This window comes from Dermacentor andersoni, chromosome 6 (assembly GCF_023375885.2).
Source record: "Dermacentor andersoni chromosome 6, qqDerAnde1_hic_scaffold, whole genome shotgun sequence".
Classification (NCBI taxonomy): domain Eukaryota; kingdom Metazoa; phylum Arthropoda; class Arachnida; order Ixodida; family Ixodidae; genus Dermacentor; species Dermacentor andersoni.
Window position 1 is genome coordinate 16659078 of NC_092819.1, and position 21261 is coordinate 16680338.

Consider the following 21261-nt stretch of genomic DNA (forward strand, 5'->3'; position numbering starts at 1 on the left):
TAGATTTCGCGACTGCAGCAGCTCGAAGCTTAGCTCACAAATCGCTTGTTGCCTTTGAGGTTTGCAATGATGACATTAGGTCATACCCTTGCACATGCGTATATATGAAGATTCCTCACTGCTGTCGTTGTTTCCTTCTCTCTCTCTCTCTCTCTCTCTGTTTCGCTTGAGGTATGTTGTGAAAAAATGTTTGCAAAGAGAGCAGAGAAGACTGAGTGCAAGTGGCAGTAATTTATTTAGGTCTGCGTAGGCGGTATAGACGGGCAAATGACTCAGGTTCTGACAACAAGCAAGGCATACCACACAGTGGGGGCCGCGTGCTTTATGCAGAAGTGATAGAAACGGAAGGTTAATTACCGCGATCCAAACCACGATTTTGTTTCTTTTAGCCGCCACTCCAATAACGATTGCACTCTTTCGGCGTGACGCTGCTGTTGTGCGGCGCGAGATAGCTACAGAACGCAGCTGGTACACATTCCCGGCGAGAGCACGTGTTCTCCGGCATGCATGCCTTCGCGGAAAACTTCGTACGTCATATGAAACCTTCGCCGCGCTACGTCTCCTTCGACATTATGTGACGCGATTCTAGTGCGGGCGCCGTACCGAGCATCCAGATTTTTGCAGAACACTCCCGAATCATCGTTAAAAAAGCAAATCGAAAAAAAAATGTAGGCAGTTTGCACAAGTGGTGCAAGGCTGGGTCACATTGGAGATAGTTCCGGCTTTTGTTAAGTATTGCTATATATGTTTTGCGAGGTTATACATGGCTTGACTAGGCTCATACTGAGTGTTGCTATAGGTTTGGCTAAGTCTTGCGAGGTTATGCATGGCTTAACTGTGCTCATATTAAGTATCGCCAAGATTTGCTAAGTTTCGCAAAGTTTTAGCGAGGTCATCACGGCCAGGCCGGTAAGCCACACAAGCCCTAGCAAGTCACACGCATACAAGACACAACACGTGCATCACACTTTATTATGTACAGTGTTTCAGTACCAGTCGTCATCAACGTCGGTCCGGTCCTCGACGTTCGACCGTCGTCGTGGTCGGTGGCATCGGGGAAGGCTTCGCGAAGCACTTGCAAGGCAGAGCTCTTCTGTTCAAAGTTCCTCACCGAGCTCACCGTGGAGAGATTCACGTCGAACCAGAGCCGGTCACAGAGCTGTGCCCGACCTCTATGCCGAGGAATTTGCGCTGGAAGCGGCCGTTCGCACGTCCCATGGATTTACGGGCTGGGCGTTGGAAGTTCTCGGTGACGCACAGGCCCGGAACCGATTCCCGACGGCTTCGAGCATTCAGTCGGCAGCGTTCGTTGTCTCTGGCCCGAAACTCGGGATCCTCGCCTCGGCGACGGCGTTTGTCGGCGGCTGTCTCAACGCGATGGGCAGCATCGGCTCTCCTTCGTCGATCGTAGTCCCGCTGAGCCGTGCGCCGAGCTTCCTTGTAGGTCGCAGACGCGACAGTCGTGTCCAAACTTCATGCCCAGAATTTCGCGCTGTAATCGGCCGTTCGCAGCCCTCCCTGTCTCGGCAGGCTTGACGCTGGAAGTTTTAGAGCAGTCGCAGGCCGGGATCGCTTCCTCGGCGAAGTCGAGCGTTCAGGCGCCGACTCTTGCGTTCCCTGAACTGAAACTCGGGATCCTCGACTCGGCGTCGCCTCTTCCCAGCCGCAGCTTCGGCGCGGTGTTCCGGACCCGCTCGGCGGCGACGCATCGCTTCTCGCTTGGCAGTACGGCGCTCTTCCAGGTGAGCCGCTTCTTCTTGGGGCGTCCGGACTGTCATCGGTCTTCCCATGGCAGCAGCACGTACGCACGGAGTAGAAGAGGCGAGAGTTGTCCGCGTCTTGCCACTGTCTCGCGTCCCTTTTCGTGCGCTAAAAAACCTCAGTTATGGAATACCAACACGCCCTAACCTACGCTCTTTCAAGGGAAATTCCTTCCATGTGTTCTCCCATACCAGACCTCGATGATCGCGTGACACATACGTCACAGGCCCCGCCTTCATTTTTCTTTCTCTTTGCTTTTTTTTTCTTTTTCGGCGTTACGCACTTCAGCTGACGGCGCCGCTCGCGAGCTGTTGTCTCGTTTGCGCAGCGCACGATATTGCGCGCTGTGCACAAGGAAACATGACTAGCGGTATAATTCAGTGCTACACGAATACTGAGGCAGAAGAAGCGGATCGCAGAGCATGATCACACGCTGGAACACGGTAGAAAATGGCACAGCTTTGGTACTTGAGCACGTGACTGCACGACAGTGGTAACAAGCAGACGAAACGGAAGTACCATCTCTCTTGCTTCGGTGCGAAGTAAAACAAAAAACACGCAGACATTCCGTTTGTGCATGTGTTTTATGATTTCTTTAAACTTCAATTCGTCAATTCAAGCAACAGATCGCACAGGTAACAGATGCCGTCTTGAATAATTCTCGAAGTCACGTGTCACCACGAGCGACGTCACATTTGCCGACACCAATACGTAGGCGCAGGAACACGAGTACGTCCTCCTCCGGCTTGGAGCGCGGCGGCCGCGAGGAGAAGGAAAAACGGCGTTAGGTTTGAAATTTCATATCTTTCCGCGGCGCGTAGCGATGTAATAATTTGCACACACGATCGTTATCGCTCAATGTATGCTCTACGCTTCTCAGCTCAAAATGGCCAGACCTGGTGAGGGGCTCTTTAAACAGCTCCGCTGTTAAAAGCGATAGAGAGTGACGGAGGGAGAGAAACGAATCCCGGCTTGATCTTGTCAAGGCAACATTTCTTCCAAATTGGGAGATCTGGCGAGACTCAGGTCCGTATGTCTGTTAACAACACATGCGCACTATGCGCACATCCTATAGACAAGGCGTGAGCTGCAACTTCCCAAATGGCCTCAAGTTTTGCTAAATTCCTTCTTCTATATGTGTTTGCCAGTGACGTGCCAGAGGAATGTGCTCCATCCGAAGAAGCTTGTGCACAGACAACAAAATACAGTGTGCGCTTTGTTATGTCAGACTTTAATCACAGCTAACTTTCACGTAAATTGGGAGAACTTTCGCAATTGCAGTAGTTCAAGCAGAATCTTAATTGTTGTAGCTCAGTTTGTTATCGTTCCTCTTGACTCCCCTCTCGCTGCAATGTGCTGGCTTCCTTGACAGAAGACTCGGAGCCATGGTCGGCGCTTTCCAACAACTGCATTCCCGTTCGCGCCTTGTATAGAAGGCACATCTTGACTCATCGACCAAACAGCGCTTACCAATTAGAATGGACATAAAATCACAAGAATTCTTAAAACGTGTTTCAGGTTATAAAACGTTAGTGGGAATGTATCAAAAGAGAGTTAATATACAAACGAAGCCGCATGGATGAATATAAGAAGCAGTGAGACGTCGAAAAGCGGCAGGAAGTTGCAGGAAATTAGGGCAGCTGATTGCCCCACCAAGTGCACGTCAGTGCGGGGAAGCAGCGGATTTTCTCTGAACACCTGCGTCTTTTCGGGGGAGAAACGTTAATGCAGTAGAATTTGGATTTGCCTGAATATGTCAGAGAGTGTCCTTATTTTTCAGTAAGCGTTCGTGTTTCAATGATTTCGCAAGAACTATAAAGGAGTACTATTGTTTTAGTTCTCTTCTTTTTAATGACTAAACGCAAAACCTATATAAATGAGCAATGTCGAAATGCTTCCGCCCTTTGTTAAATGAATTGCTGTTGACCCAGTCACGCGGTGTGAAGCTTCCGTTCCTCGAGACTGCAATAAATCAACATCACCGCCCAAGCACTCCATACAGTGGTTGACCAGCGAAGCTGAAACGTGCGGCCCCGGTGTTTATCACTGGGTTAATCCCGACGGTTCATTAAACGACGGCTCCGTAGGCTGCCAGATCCTCGGTACGCAGTTGCTGCTTGCGCTCGGCTACACGAGCCTGTTCTTGTGCCCGGGCTGCAACATCGGCACATCGTAGACGAGCTCGCGGCGTTGCTGTTCGAAAGCTGCCTGCCCCTCAGTACGCATGATGCGTGACCTCCCCATTTCGGAGCAGGAGAGAAACTGCTGCGCGCACGCTCGGCTGCGACGGAGAGCAACGACGTCACTACCTCTCTTTCTCTTTTTTTCGCGCATGCGCATGGGGTTGCGCCGGAGGAGTTTTCGGCGTACAGGCGACAGACGGACGGACGGATGGACGAATCGGCTAGCCATATACAGCTTCGCTGTAAAAATTAAATTACTAGTGCGACACGTTGAAAACTCGCGGCAAGTGCAGCGCGTAGCTTCAGACGTGAAGCATGATGAATCACGGACACCGGACCTGGCGGTCTAGCGGTGTCACAAACCACTGACGTGCGCTCCAGTCAGACCATGGTGGTGATGATGATGATGATGATGATGATGATGATGATGATAACAAATTGGCTTACCGAATAGATAAAGCAAGTAGGAAATTTTAGGGAGCTCAGTACTAACATTTATTTATTTTTGACTGGCTTGTTTCATGTAAAAAAGATCAATGCAGAGACAGCGTGGAAAGCCAGCAAAACACGTGAAAAGCCTTGCGAAAAGTATAATCTGGGAAAATGTGAGGTCGAAGTTGGTTGACCTTATATGAATGACAGCACATTCACTAGCCTAGCATCGTTTGAACTAGCACTGCAGCGAACTTCCTTTGCGGAAAGCCACAGCTGCGCTTGTTCCGGAAGCTTTGCGCTCGATATCTCATTGCTTTGGCAACTAGAAAACGAGCACGTGACTAAGTGGCATTGCGTGAGCCCTTGACTGCATTGGTGTGGCCAGTAGTGCATCCACAGTGCGCTTGAGAGTTCTTTCTGCTGTGGTTATGCAGCGGTGTGATGTTGTTCGGGACCAGCACATGTCTCAGCGACATTTGATAAGGACTATACGTATGTGGAGTTTCTTGGTCTGTGCCGAATATAACAACCCGCATTATTTTATAAGGCTACGTCAGTAGCATGGCTTCTAGAGCCTCTACACAGACAGGAATTAGCGGTAGCAAAAGAACATGTCTCTTGGGATCACGCGAAAGAAGCCGGCAGCTATATATCCTTTATCTCGAGGAGGGCAACAGATGCGGAATGGCTAAAGAAGAGCATTCGCCCCTGCATAGTTCGGGCCCCGTCAGTACCAGCCAGCTGCGTCTTCAGCAGAGATGGAAGCCTTTTGTCTTTTTTTTCTTTCTTTGTCTGTCTCTCTTTTCCTTTTCTCTTTTAGTGTGGTAGTGGGTGTAAGGCGTCACGTGGTGATTGTGTTTCTGCGTTGCTGCATGCAAAAGGCCGGGCGCGCACGCCTGTATTTGATACGCAAATTCCTCGAGTGTCATCTGAATCGGCGTGACCGAAAAGCATGAAGCATAAGTGCGCACGCATGCATGCGCGCACGCACGCACACGCACACACATACCTATTAGGAAACATACAAAGCTGCCCGCGTACCGCCGCATTCAGAAAGAAAAACTGCATCCTGGACCTACAGCGGCGCCTTTCTTGTGGTTCTAAAATCTTCTGCTTTTTCCCCCGCATTATTACTACCCTACAAACTGCACTATTTTCGTCTGGCGGTTTGCAAACTTCTCTTTTGTCCCGTTGTCTCCACAGAAGTTCAAAGCGATATCTTCTCTCTACCTGCATTCATTCATTCATTCATTCATTCATTCATTCATTCATTCATTCATTCATTCATCATGATGAATGAATGAATGAATGAATTCTGGGTTTTACGTGCCAAAACCATTATTTGATAATGAGGCACGCCGTAATGGGACACTCCGGATTAATTTTCACCACCAGGGGATCTTTAACGTGCCCCCTATGTACTGGGACACGGGCGTTTTTGCATTTCACCCGCTAAGCCACCGCGGCGAGTCCCCAGCGTTGTGAACAGTACTATAGACAAGCTTTGCAAGCTTATCCGTTTCTGGGTTTCATTTTGCGAGAGACGTTTCATAGAATCGCGTGATCGAGCCAGTTAATTGTGGACATTAATTACTTAAAGAACGTAGATGACGCCAACTGCCTCAGATATACGTAAGGAAACGCCCCTAATATAACAATTTTATAGATCGTGTAGGCAAATGAAACTGTAACGGAAAGCGCGAATCTCAGCCTGCTATTTGCATTGTCTGCTACCCCAGGTGAAAAAGGTAGGTAAGGGCGGGAATAAAGAGAGGTATGTATACTTAGAGTCACTACAATGTGACAATATAAGAGGAAATGTCAGAGACATAAATAAAATCCACGAAACTTGATTAGCGATGTCGAGTCTTAATATGGCGCAGAGAAAATTTCTGTTGGTATATGCTTGAACATGAAGCTAAAGAATTCGAAACAAGATTGGCGTTTATCTGATATCTGGTGTGGCCGACTAGCATCTGTGAGCTTACAGTTGGTTTATAGTTCACACAAAACCAAAAACCGTGCAACGGGACGACGTAGGAAGCACATGTATCTGTCATTTGCATGTGCCTGTAACGTCGTCCACTTACTGTTGCACCGTTTTAAAATTAGTGTAATATATAATGTATAGATGTCGCGTTAGGCTTGAGTTCAAGCACGTTGTACGACATCGTTGGAGAGTGTCATTGACAAAATACTGCGTATAGCAGTATCTCGGATTACACGTGCGACTTTTTGTGTCATTTTCAGTAGAAATATTTTGGTGAACTGTACGCGAACACACACAGAGTTCGGTCTCTCCACGGAAGAACGTGTATATAGAATGTAATTTAGCCTACCTGCCACGCAATGCCAGTGTAATTGGCCTTAAAAAAGCGGTTTCTATTATGCCTCAGGCAAGCTATAGGGATAACTGTTCTTTTTCAATCTCTTCTGTGGGGAATCGAAGGTACACACATAGGCATAACAGACACATTCTTCGTGGAATGCCGAGCACGGCCCTTAGCGAATGTTCTCCGTTCAAGTCGCGAGCTTTTTAGTGGAGGACGTGACGAAACAACGACAGGAAGCGTGACGCCTTTACATTCGCTATGGCCATTTTTGTGCCCGTATCCTATGCAATAAAATCTGAACGGCTCAGTAGGAGTGCCAGCTGCGGGATTTTCCATTTCTATTTTTTTTCTTTTCACATCCGTTGTTGCACTGTGAGAGCGCCGAGTGCATCTGACTGATGTGTTTCACATATGTGCAGAGAGCTTCGCTAATACTTAACGCGCGCTATATTGGTGCCTCTTCAGCTTATCAACTTTCTGCAGACTTTCTATGTATGTTAACAACGCAAAGATGTCGTCTGCTGTCGCATTTTTGTCTTCCAGACTACTCACGTTACGGAAGGGCGGCTAGGAGGTTAATCGTTGTACGTCCGGTTTACTACCCTGAACGGCGGGAGAATATATGTCGGACATAAAGACGACAGAGAAAGAGAGAAGGAAAGAACTTGATGGGCAAGTAGGCGTGCAGAGGATGATAGAACTGTGCTAACTTGTACTAGTTATCTCAAGGAACTACGAAACAGGTCATAACGGAAGTGACAAAAAGCGCAGGCATGCGACTGAACCACGATAAGGGCATGCAGACTGCTGCAGTGATCACTTTCATTCAGTTTCCAGCTTGGATTTGGAAATGTCTGGCTTGCCGTTATATACTAACAAGATCCCTACAAGATCCGATACATAAAATAAGCCAGCATGCCATGCACTTGTCCGCAAGAAAAATAGATTGCGTGCTTCTCTTAGCCAATTCAACGCATGTTACAGGAAATTTGACCATTGGGCGCGTTGGTGGATGTTCGTGATGAAAACAGTACCAGTGTGACCAAAGACAGAAAGCATGATAGAAAAGGGCATCGTCGTCGTCATTATCCATCGGCTTTACTTTCTCCTTTTCTATTTGGTTTTCTTTTTTTACCGTTCTTTCCTTATCTTGTTGTTTTCCGCATGTGTAAATCAGTAGAGTACGAAGAATGACAGTAAACTGCTTACAGCGAGCGTAGCTTATGAGTTCTTCCTTGATACAATCATGTATAAGAGCCGCTCGTTTCATATTAGTTCGCAGTACTCAGAACAGTCAAAGATTCTTGCTTGACTTCCGATAACGCCATACATACATACATACATACATACATACATACATACATACATACATACATACATACATACATACATACATACATACATACATACATACATACATCATACATACATACATACATACATACATACATACATACATACATACATACATACATACATACATACATACATACATACATACATACATACATACATACATACACCGCTTTCGAAGCCTGGCGAGACGTATCACAAGCGGGGACGACGTTCGATGTTGTTGTTGTTGTTGTCGTTGTTAAACTGGTGAAATTTCGACCCATTCTTTTTACTTATCTGCCAAGTGCAACTCGTTACTTCATCTTCTATATTGTACATCTCTGCTCCAATTCAAGAATATTCTGGACTCGTATGGCATTGTACTACACCTATGCCTTAGTATCGCAGAAGCTGTGAATGTGCCCTGTGGCGACTTTTCCCTTGTTAAGCCAGATAAATGTCATCCCCCGCCTCATATTCCATTATAACTCGCGTTACCTAGTAGCAGAAGATTAAAGAATACAGCAACACCTCGGTCTTTTAATTTATCAAGCGGAGATTACGTGGGTCTTTACACTATCTTAATAATGCGGACTGGTATTGAGCAGTAGAACTAAGAGATGTTAACGACCAAGTCACAGCCTTCACGAATATTGTTCACAATTGAATTAGAAACTTTATACCACTAAAATGTACTAGACGCTCTAAATTTCCCCACTGGTTTTCTGTTGAAATGAAAACAACTTTGAAGCTAAAAGACCGTGCTCATAGGAAGGCACAGCGTACAAATCAGGAACACTGGCCTATAGATTTTAAAATGTACAGGGCACTCTCTAGACGTCTTTACAAGCGTGATCATTCCATCCATATAGCACACGTGGAAGTTGGTACTTCTAAAAATTTAAAGTCCTTTTGGAGACACGTTCGTGAACAGTCATCCAACAATACGAAACAAGATATCTCTCTACTTAGTGGTGACAGCCAACCTATTCCAGATGTCGCAGGCGCTTTCACCCTACACTTCGCGTCTGTGTACGGTGAAGGGTACAGTGACGGAGTTAGTGAGCTTTCCAATCACCCTTCCCTGGATTCAAGTTTATTGGTCTCAGAGGAAATTGTCTTTAAGAGCATGAAACGCTTAAAACCGTCTTTTTCGTGCGGTCCTGATGACATTCCGCCTGCTTTGATTAAGACGTACGAGCCCTTGCTTGTTCCAGTGCTTATACTTGTATTTTTAATTCCGCTTTAATGACGAACGCATTTCCAAAGGCTTTGAAAACAGCGCGCGTCGTTCCTGTGTTTTAGTCAGGGGTAAAAACTGCTGCGAGTAACTACTGGCCTATTTCTCTCCTGTGCGCAGCATCTAAATTATTCGAGTCAACTCTGCACTCAATAATTTCAACTTCTATTAAAAATACTATCATTCCTCAGCAGCATGGATTCATATCAGATGCTCCACAATTACCAACCTCGTTAGCTTCATGATGCATGCCTCTCAAGCAGTGTATAAGGACAGCTGGATGTCATTTATATTGACCTCAGTAAGGCGTTTGATATCGTATGCCACAAAATACTCCTTCAAAAGTTGACAAAACTTGATCTGCACCACTATGTCACAGCGTTGATAAGAAGCTACTTACGCGACCGGTACTGCTACGTTAGGGTAAATGGTCAATCGTCAGACCGTTATGCGGTTGCAAGTAAAGTTCCTCAAGGTTCTGTCCTGGGCCCTATTCTTTTCTCGCTGTTTATTAACGCCGTTTCGGCAGTCATTCAAAACTCTTCAATTTTGTTATATGACGCGAAACTTTTCAAAGCGGTAGAAGATGTTAATGATTGCGCTGCTCTTCAGAAGGAGGTTGCAAATTTTTCGTCATGGTGCGCTGAAAACAAGTTGGTCATAAATGCATCAAAAACGAACGTTGTAAGCTTCGCGCGAAGGACTAACAGGACTTTATTTGAAGACGTTCTCCCGCCAAGAGTTCAGGGAACGAAGGACCTTCGAGTGTACTTCGATAGCTCTCCGAGTTTCTCGCCGCACGCTCAACAGACGAGGCAGCGTACGTTCCGAACGCTCGGCACAGTATGTCGGGTGACGAGACACTTCAAACAACACGGGCCATTTGTAACTTTATATAAGAGCGTATGACTTCGAGTTCTTGAGTACGCCTCCGTGGTTTGGGGTGGCACTTGTAGATCAAAATGTGAACTTCTCGAAAATGCGCAAAAAAAGTTCACATCTATATTTAAACATCGATTCTGTCAAAAGCCTCCCATCTCCATAGAGCTAACGCAGACACTCACGTTACCTACCCTCACCTGTAGACGCGACAAATCGGATGTTCTTTTTCTTCACAAATACATGGAAAAATTTGTTGCTCGCTCTTGCTTTCTTATGTGCGCTTTTACGTCCCGTAGAAAATCACAAAGAAACAGCGCGCCTTCCAGCCTTCAGATTTTTGTGGCCTTCTATCTAGAGTGCAGGTGACGTATAACGCCCATTCAGAGTGCCTGGATATCTTCATCCCTAATTTGAATATTTTCCTGAAAGGAGTTGCAGAGGAATTTCAATGATTGAACAAGGACTCTCACGTCTGTTGTGTGTTCCGTCATTCTGCAATCCTTTTTTTTTTCTTTTTCTACAATTTTGCTTTGTATTCTCTTCGTGTACACATTTTATGCTCTGTTAAAATCTGTATTTGCGAAATTATTGTTCTTTTTTTTATGTGCGCGCGTGTGTGTGTGCGTGTGAGCTTGCATTGCTCTTCCTGTGCATTGTTTTACCGAGTGCGCCAGCACCAAGGCCCTCTAGGTTGTTCCTGGGCACTTTAATAAACACATTTGATTGATTGATTGATTGATTGATTGATTGATTGATTGATTGATTGATTGATTGATTGATTGATTGATTGATTGATTGATTGATTGATTGATTGATTGATCATGTAACATATACAAACACAATAAGGAGAAAGAAAAGCGAGCTAGCAATTGTATCCCACCCGCTTGGAAAATAGACAGAGAAAGTGAAAGAGAAGAAGGAAAGAAAGGAACGAAAAATAAAGCGAGAGAGGAACGAATGATTAAAGAGAACACACGCTCACGAAAAACACGCGAACACGTGGTGAAATGGAGGCCATTCGCAGAGCCCTAAGATAAGGCCCCAATATAAGTACATATATATATGTCTGCCACCTCCCTGAATTTCGTACTGTGCAGCAAGAACGTGTGAAAATGTGATCTGATTTTTGTCCGCGCTGTGTTTTGAAAACTCCCGTGAGGTATGTGCACGGGCCCTTAGTACTCACACACTGCAGCCTTGCGTTGTCGACAATTACAGCAGGGGTGTCTACGACAAATGTACATAGCCATAAATCGACGAAACTGTCTTCGCGTTGTGATCCCTGTGCGGCACCATCTCCAAAGTGTCACCGTACATAGTGCACTCGTGTCCCAGAGTGAAACACTGCACTTCACTTTCCAGTTGGTCCTTACACTTTACACAAAATGTTTCAAGCTAAAACGTACAATAACATGAAAGGCTTAAGTGGGCTACTCGAGAGGTTGCGCTTCTCGACGTGACCAAGCCCATCGCGTCCAGCTTACTTTCCTTCAAGAAACTGGCTCGTTTGTGGGAGACATTGCGAGGGACAAAACCTTATTGCTAATTTTGCTTGTGTATTTCTTACATTATTTTGTAAGTAGTGAGATCTGCGTTTTTTTTTTCTTTGTGTTCCTGCGTGTGTGTTCTGCATATATTGCGTTCTCTATTCTTTGTCGTTGCTTTACTCTAGTCCTTGTTGCCTGTCATATTTGCTGTTTCTTTTCTCTTTACTTCTCCCCTTCCTATCTTCAGCTTCTTTTTCTATCTCCTCTTTCCTAAAAAGTAGGCAGATGTTGTGCACCTCTCACAGGTGACAGTTGTCAGCTTGCTCCCTGCCCATTTCCCTCTCAGTCCATTGTACATGTGCGTTTTCATAATAATAATAATAATAATAATAATAATAATAACAACAACAACTCATATCTAACACCGACCAAGTTGGTATTGTCGAAGAGGTTGACGTGTCGTTTTCCACACGGAATTAAGCCTTGTTCACTGGGCTAAAAGGCTCAAAAGATCGAGCTTCAGATCGCTTCAGTAATCTGTTCAGGCATCGTTTTACTCGTATTCATGACCCGCCATGTCCGCTTAGTGACTTTGGCGTTGCGCTGCTAAGCGCGAGGTCGCGGGAGTGAATCCCGGCCACGGCGGCCGCATATCGGGAGGGGAGAGGGCGAAATGCCAAAACACCTGTGTACTTAGACTTACGTGCACGCTAAAGAACCCCAGGTAGATCAAATTATTCTGCAGTCCTCCAATACCGCGTGCCTCGTAATCAGATCGTGGTTTTGGCACATAAAACCCCGTAATTCTTTTTTTAAATGTACTCGTATTCATTTCCTGATGCTAAATTCAATGCTATGAATGTAGCTGTTCATCTATATAAATGAGGGAAAGCAAATTTAGCTCCGAGTGAAACTGCACCGGATAGATAGACTCCTTGTACGGGGATGATGATTGGTTTTCTTTTTAACCTTTCCACATAAAAGAAGAAAGAAAATACAGGCTACGCGAACAGCTGCGTATCACCTTTGTCAAAATGGTGCGATGGCGACCTTACACTTCCCAAAGCCATCTTGAAGTGTGGCCAACAGACGGGGGTATACAATACACAGTATATAAATGTCATGTTTTAAAGCAGAAACCTTTGCATATATACATGAGCGCGTATTACAACCTTAAAATAAAAAGCTGTTCTTTGCAGTAATGATGAATGGTAGGAAAAAAAAAGAAAATGATTTAAATTCTAAGTGACCACTATTCGATAGTATCGCTCCCGACTGAACTTTGTGCGCTTAAGCTTTCATCCTTTTTTTTTTTTGATACTGCGCACATTAAACCTGTTATATGTGCATGCGCGCTTTACTACAGTCGCGGCTATCAGCTTTTGTACCAATCGTGGGAGCAGTTTTGTGACCCCATACACACAGCTACAGAATCGCTATTTACGTGTGACACCTGCGTGATTCTCTTGGCATCCTTGAAATGGGCATTCTCTTGGCATCCTGAAAGTCTTTGTCAATTACAAAACTTTTCTGACGCTAACCAGAAAGAAGCGAAATCTTCTTACTTTTTACCCGAACTGACCAAATTGCGCATTTACACGCGTGTACGCACCACGGGAGATGCACTTTTCGGAGAACAATCGCCGAAATGAGAAATTAAGAATATTTTACGTGACAATGGAAGAGATGGGGGAGTTTCGTTCAATAGTCGGCGAAAACTTCAGTAACCGGCAGATTTTGACGATAGCAGGAACACTAACGAAACTTATTCTTGGGGAACAAAGCGGAGTGGGCACGCAGCACTTCACCGCAGCAGAATAGTTGCCCTCTCACCTTGCACTGGCCACCATGGTTCGGCGGGAGGAGACTGCTGCGGTGCTGATCGCCGTCGGTCGACGCGCTTTTGCTCCTTGCGTCGGAATGCTGCCGCTCGTAGCGCGCTGCTGCGGCGCTTTGCCACGACGCGGGTGCGTTTGCCCGACCCGACGCTGCGGACGTACTGTACGTCGAAGCGGCAGGGACGCGGTGGCGCGCGCGCTCCCTCCAGGCTGCAACAGCTGCGGCCGACTCGGGGTCATGTGACACGCATCGGCGAGGACGTCGGAACGTCGTAGAAACGAAACATGCGAGCGAGACGGAGATGTACAGGCTGTATGATACTGCCGCATGTATTTTGAGTTGGTCAGTTTGATTCTTCAATAATTAGATGCGGTTTAGGAGGTGTCTTTTCCTGTAATAGAACGTTCGTAAGAGGCGCTGGCTGCCACTCTTCTCTAGCTTGCGCAGAAAATGACAAACTGCAGAAAGTGTCCCCAAGCTAAAAGAAAGAAAATAACATTTTGAAGGACGCTTAAGCTTCGCCGTTTAGAGTGGAAATTCAAAGATCCCTCACTGCTTTTCACGCATCCGGACAACTGCAGCTTATGTACCCGCAATGTTTACCGGGAAACGCTGCAGCGGCGAACGTATACGCACGAAGGCGAGTTTTCTGGTATAAACGCGGCCTCTTGCGTGGGCTGATCTCTTACTGTTTCGCACTTTTAATATTTCAGTCTGAGAAGAGCCTAATATAAACGGTATGTGCTGTCGGTGTATTATTATTGTTTTTTTACGTGACATTTGTTTATGGCTGTCATTCTCAAAATTCTGAGGAATAACTCTGTAAAGAATTAAAGACAAGCTATGAGCAACTTAGGTGATAAAAGTATGGTTGGGTATGCGTGCTTCCATTGGCGTAACCGGGAGGGGGGGGGGGGTCAAACCCCCTCCCCTCTCCCACGGAACACAAAGTTTCAAGAGGTGGGCTCCGAAAGAGCGACATGGATGAAAGGGATGGTCCGAAGGGGGAGGAGGGGGTTGTCATGTCGTACAACTAGAAAAAGGGGATGCCCGCCCTGATGACCGAAGCGCGACAGCCGATTGCCTACGCGATTAAAGTAGTCCCGCTAAAAACCGTGCTTCTAAGACACGTAATTCTCGATTTAAATGAACACTTTTGTATTTTAATGACTGGTTCGGTACAGCTCTCGTGATTGGAATGCTACAGCACATGCCGGATCGCGAGTGAAAAATAACCCCATGCCATCTCCAACGCTGAGCGTCGTCTGCTTTTTAGCTTCATTGCAAGGGACAAAAGTAGAAAGAGCAGCTCAGTATGGCTTTTGCGCTGATCTACATCTACACGGCACATTTACTACTAGTTTTCCGAGCTTAGAATGAATCAGTTGCTATTGAACAAGTAATTTATAAAAAACACAATGTATTTATCGAAACCATTCCAAACCTGGGGCGAGGAGACGATCGAGGCAGGAAAGTACAAAAATGCTTCATTCATCCTTTTAAATAAATGCTCTTGGTTTTAAATAGAATAAAATTTTGTTTTGGTCCTGTGTTTTCACAAACTTATTTTCAGGAATGTGATAGAGTTTTTTCCCTTCGTTTTCACGATCTTTCCTTCTTTCTTTCTTTCTTTTTTTGCAAGCCTACAGTCTCGCCAGTTCGCGTAGCGTAGCGTAAGCGATGCTCGCTGCAACCGTTCGTCGCTGGATCACGGCTCAGAACGCACGCGGCACAAATGGTACATCGTAGGCTCGCAGTTATATTTCCGGCACGATAGACCACCACAAACAGTTGGGGAATTCACTCTGACTAGGGGCAGACGCTCGCGACTGACGAGATTCGGCCCAGTTTGAGGGATCGCCAGCCGTTTGTGCGCAGGCGCGAGTAAGAGCGAGCGTGAGAGAGAAAATCTGGGGGCTTTTGCTTCTTGAATACTAAGCACTACGGAGAACGTTTCTTAGCGCGTGTTGTATCCGTTTGTCCCCTAGACATGCCGGCATTGCGGAGTGCGGTCGAGTTTGTTTACGCTCCGCCGCTGGCTACCCGCGCGGTGAGCCAGTGGGCACGGGCGCCCCATTTGGTGATCACTGTGTTTGAAGGGGAAAGGTTCTGAGTGGTGTTGTATAAGTCGCGGGTCGCTTTTTTTGCCACCATGATAGATTCGATTTTTTACAAGCACTGCTCCAGGAGGGCACATGTAACCGGCAAAGGGAGGCCTCAGGAGAGCACCTGAGGTTATAATAAAGCAGGCGGCGCAAGATCTCCAGGGTACCCAAGGAGTAGCGGGGGGATCAAAGCTGGAAGCAGGAGAGCCCGTGGGTTGGGGCCGCGGAGGCCGAAGCGTGCCAGGGAGTGTTCGCATAAAAAATAGGCTGTCCGCTATCGTGGACAGCCGATCTTATACACCCCTGGCTCGCGCAGGCCTCGGCGAGCCCCAACCCACGGACTAGTCCTGGTTCTAGCTTTGGTGTCCCCGTTGCCGCTTTGGTGCCCTGGAGGCGCCAGCAATAATGCGAAATAATGACACGTTGTTACAATTACTAAAGAAATACCACTGAAAAAATATAATTGCGTCCAGCCACCAACTTGTACCGCTAAGATCAGAACTACCACGCCCCGCTACTTCTGCAGCACCAGTCAGAACTTTGCCTCAGAAGGTACGTCGGACAGGCTTTCTCGCGCCTGCGGCGCTGGTGCCGAGTCAGTCATCGTCACCGGTGGCCTTTCAGCCACTTGCGTTCAACCATGGTTGCTAATGCGCTCTGCCTTCCAGATTTTCAATATATGCAGCCGGGGCTCTACTACGATCGCTACTGCTCCCACAGAAACATCTGTGATGTTATTTACGAAGGTACATTGCCGTAAGGCGCGAGAAAGCTATGATCCGCCACGACTGACTTAGCACGAGCGCCGCAGGTGCGAGACAGTCTGTCCGACACAGCGGTCGCCAAATCGGGTGTCAGTGCCCGCTGCTTGACATATTTTACCGCGCCGGCAGTCAGCGTCTGAGCGTAAACAAACTCGACCCCACTCCGCAATGCCGGCACGACTAGGGACAAACGCCTACAACACGCGCCTCCGTAGTGCCTAGGCAGAGTCATACATTCAAGGAGCAAAAGCCCCCAGATTTTCTCTCTCGCGCCCGCTCTTTACTTGCGCCTGTGCACAAACGGCTGGTGATCACTAAAATAAATGTCTCGTGCAGGGTGTCTACCAAGTTGGCATTTCCAAATTCCCTGAATGTTCCAGATTTTCCCTGAGTGCCTTTGCAAAATTTCCCGAGTGACACAGAACTTTGTTTTCTGTCAACACTAGGTTGACGCCATGTTGTCCGATGCAGTCACTCCCTAGTAAGCAAACTAAAAAAATAAAAAAAAAACGACGTAATCCACTTTGAATAGTAAGGAGTAATTTTTATTTTATACAAAACCACTCAAGGGAGGGGTTAGTAAAATGCACAACCAATAAAATATCTTCGAAAAGGAATATGGTAAAGCCCACTGCAAATTGAGTCGAACATATTCAAATACGAATTAAAAGGAATGCGTACAGAAGCAAAAATTTTAGAAAATGAGTTATTTCCATCAACTGATAGCAAGCTCATTGGTATTAGGCCCAAACTTTGTCACAAGTGAGATTCTCTCTCAACAGCTCGTAAGTCAACCTCAACTGTCCTGACATACTCTCTGCCCGCACACAACGCCTCAGTGTTGCGTTTCACTGCTTTACAGAGTTTATTTTGGTTTGGATGAGGGTCACTTGCATCTCGGCGTCAGCCGACGCTTTCCTTTTAGAGCTCAAGCTCCTTCAAAAAAGAAGCGGCACAGTTCATATCTCGATCATTCCTCAATGCGACGATCATTTCTGTTCTCGTCCTCGTTCCGCCATGTGTTCGCCCCACAGACCATTTGAAGCACCCTCTTGGTCAGTTGTACAGTGAACGTCCGATTTTTAGACTCCCTAGGGGCCGCGAAAATGTCTGAAAAAAATGAATGCGTGCCTTTTACTGCCTCCAAGGGCTCAAATCGCCACAGGCACGTCCAAAAAGGCTCTGACGACCTGCCAATACATTTATTAGGCATATTGGTTCTCGTACTGTGACAGGAGACGGCGGGTGCACGCGTGTATGATTAGCGGATACATACTGTGCCCCGTGACAATTGCCCCTTCCCACACTTGTTAAGCTTCACTGCAATACTTTACGTATGCTTCACTGCGCAACATTTCTGTGCTGAGGCGAAGCTGCCTTTTGAAAACCGGCATTATGCAATGCGTCATGCTTTCAATTAGCTTCGAAGCCAATAGCGAGGACTGCAGAGGCGGAGTCGGTGCCATTGATGACAGCGGCGAATTCTTTCAATGAAAAACACGGCACCTAGCGGCAAGAACCTTAATAAGGAATATCGAAGCAGCTAGGCCTCGCGCAGCCGCGGTAGTGGCTACGGCTGCCAGCGGATCTGCGTGCGAGAGCGCGGTTCGAGACGGCGAGTTAATCAAAACGGTGGTGTTGGCTTTGATTATTGCCGTTTCGGACCTGCGGTCGCGGAAAAAACTCCGGAAAATCGTACAGCGAAGGGCTCTTGTGTCAGAAATTTCAGACGTTCTTATACATTGACTCGATGGGGTGCTTGATGGTGCCGCGAAGCCGTCCGCATTATCGGGCATGTCCCAAAAATCGGGCGTCCGGAAAATCGGTCGTTGACTGTATACTGGCAACTCCTCCAGCCGCGCGGCGTCAAAGACAATTCGTTACAATTGCTCTCTTTCACTCGAGCCAGCATTAGGGTGACTTTCGTCCCCTTTCAATAATATGACAGCTAATTTTCCTTGATAGAAGCACGAATTCCCCGAGTTTTTCCTGACAATTCAATATCCCTGAGAATTCCCGGTTTTCCCGGTTGGTAGACACCCTGCTTGTGGGTCACCGGCCGTCCGGCTCGTGACGTCAGTCTAAAGTGCGGGTTCATTGGTTCAGGCTCGTGTGCATGCGCCTTGGAGAAGTAAACGCACCTTTTTTTTTTTTTTTTAAGTTGCGCAGTTAGCCCACAACCACTATAATAGAAACGTTTCCTTGCCTTCTCACGTCACCTTCTCCTTCCTCCCCCTCCCCCTTGTATTGCAACTGCGCACCCTGTGTGCCACCTCAGTCAAAAACTGACACCGCCAGAAGATGCGTTTAGCACCTCGGAGAAATAACGATTTTGCATGGAATGAACAATTCAAAAGCTAGGATAGGATATTCAGGGCGCTAAATTCTCGGTCGAGATCGACCATGGCCCTCTTGCATGGCTGAAGCAAAGGTCGGAAAGAAACGGGAGACGAATGACATGGTCGCATTTGGCCGGAATAAGAATGCAGACGAGCTGGGCCGGAGCCATGAGCCCAGAGTTTTTCTTTTTTTTTTAAGAGACGTGTCTTGTATGCATCGCTGGTAATGTTATTAAGTTTGGAACCTATTTCTGTTTAGTAGAGAGCTGACCACGACTAGAAAGGAGGAAGACAGAGAGAGGGGTAAAAGATTGTAAAGCAATACGAGGATCATATAGTGTCCGGTAGGCGTGTCGCTCGGCCACACCGACGAGTGTGTCTGTGCGTGTGCCTGTGCATCTCCAGGGAGGTGCACGGACACAATGAAGCGAGGGCTGGGCCCTCGGGCTGCCGTGTGACATTAGCCATCACAACTAGAACGATCCCCGAGGCCGCGACCAAACATTGACGCTTCGAGCCACCTGACATCTGGTCACCCTCGGGTCGGATCTTTTGGCGGCAGAGGTGTTGGTTACGTCTCAATACCATCAAGGGAGTTAATTGAACGTTTGCCACGTGTCAAACCACCGCACCTCCTAACCATATGACAGCGCGGCGTGGACAACGACTAAAAGCGCTCACCCTTCCCTTCCTCCCCCATTACCTGGAAACCGGAGAAAAGGATGAACGAGAGGGAACCGGTCAACGAGTGGATAAGTGCCGAGAGAGAGAGAGAGAGGGATGCACAGAAAGGCAGGGAGGTTAACCAGAGGCAGTTCCGGTTGGCTACCCTGCACGGGGGGAAGGGTGAAGGGGGATAAAGAGTGAAAGAGAGCGGAAGGGGGAGATAGAGAGAAATAGAGACGAGCACGAACAAACCGCGTACACTACAGAGAGGTAGGGGGCGGCGTTCTTAAAGTCTTTCGTGAAGCCCCGCAGACCGCAGGAACCTTAACGTGAGTAAGGCCTTCAGCGCGGATGTTATCTGGGAGTACTGACCTAAAGCTTTGAGTTCTGATAGTGGACGATTGTCTAACTGATCCAGTACTCTGCACAGCACTTGTCTCTGGGCACTATATCGCGGGCAGACAGATCATATGTGCGAACGTCTCATCGATGTTGCATGTGGCGCACGTGGGGCTGTTGGCCATTCCAATAAGGAAAGCATATGAGTTCGTAAATGCAACGCCTAGCCACAGACGGTGCAGCATGGTCTGTTCACATCGTAGTAACCGATAAGTGCAGTTAATTAGACGAGTCAAATCACTTGGCAGGCTGAGCGAAGAAGAAAGCGTGCCAACCGGCGGCTGCAGGATTCCACGAAAGGCCCTCAGCCCGACCTTCAGCTTGCAGACTGTGTAAGGAACGGGGCGGACCATTACGAATCAACGAGGTGTCGCCGGATGATTTCTTTTTGCCACAAATTTCAAACCAGTTTCTTCGAGGCGGAGTCACTGCGGGTTATGTATGGGTGGTATCGCAACGAAGTCGACGATGGTGATTTGCTGCTGGACAGTCTTCAGATTCCCTAGTCGACTCGCCTAGGGAAGACGACGGGATTAAAAGACGCCCTAAATTGACGCGTTTCATTCCGCGAGCACTGCACGTTACACCTAAGTACACGAGCATTTTTCTTACTCCATTAGAATGGGGCGCGGCTGCCACGGCCGGCTGTACCGAACCGGCAACCTCGTGTTGGGCAGCAGAATATACCACAGTCAGAGCTGCGGCGGGCAGCTCGAGGATACTGGGGGTACAAGCGGCTAGCTAAAAGCGGCGCAGTGAGCTGACCGCCCCGCAAAGCACGCTCTGAAAAGCGGGCGTAGAAGCAGCCGTTGTGAAACAGCCGTGTCGTCGTCGCTAAATGTTTCTTGCAAAAGCAATCGTCGTCGAGACACGCGTTTTACCTCGACGGTCGACCTCATTCGAGCAAACGCTGCAAGGAACGGCCCTATAGCCTAATTTTTTTTTTTTTTAACCTTTAACCGCCATTTAGCGCGCTGCTATGGCGCGCGCAATGTGAAATCGAAAAAAACTGTAATGCGGAGTCACATAACGAACGGCGAACCCTGCTGGTCGGTATAGCAGTCCGTAACGACATGGCGCGTATAAAAAATCGATATTGAAACTCTAAAGGGATTCCGACACGTTACGTAGTAGGCGCCCGTGGATTGCAAGTAACGCAGTTTGCGATAGCGCGTCGCAAACACGACGGCGGCAGGGTGTGGCCGGGGCGGCACTTTCGTCCACGTGCCCCATCTATAGGCGATGCGGCTGAGGGCGGGATCGTAATCCTCAGTGCGATCATTTTCCTTCGGGTTCCGCGTTGTTCTTTGTTTTTCCCTCTCTTTTCTTTCCTCTCTTCTTTCTTTTTTAATTCTTGCAGACCAGCGGTTGCGCCGAGTTGTTGATCTTGGCGATAACGGCTGTTGCAGTTCAGTGGCTACGAGCGATGACGTACGACGCACAAAGACGCCTCGGCACAGCCGCGCATGCGCCAGCAGCTGAGAATCGTGCTT

General features: G+C 47.4%; 1 protein-coding gene across 1 annotated transcript in view; it reads right to left on the reverse strand.

The window, feature by feature from the left end:
- Nucleotides 1-13658, reverse strand: part of LOC126521258 (uncharacterized) — a 65850-nt gene extending 52192 nt beyond the window's left edge. Inside the window, exon 1 of the mRNA XM_050169912.3 lies at nucleotides 13490-13658. The gene's annotated coding sequence lies outside the window, so the exon portion shown is untranslated. The remainder of the gene's footprint in view (nucleotides 1-13489) is intronic.
- Between the last annotated feature and the right edge of the window lie 7603 nt (nucleotides 13659-21261).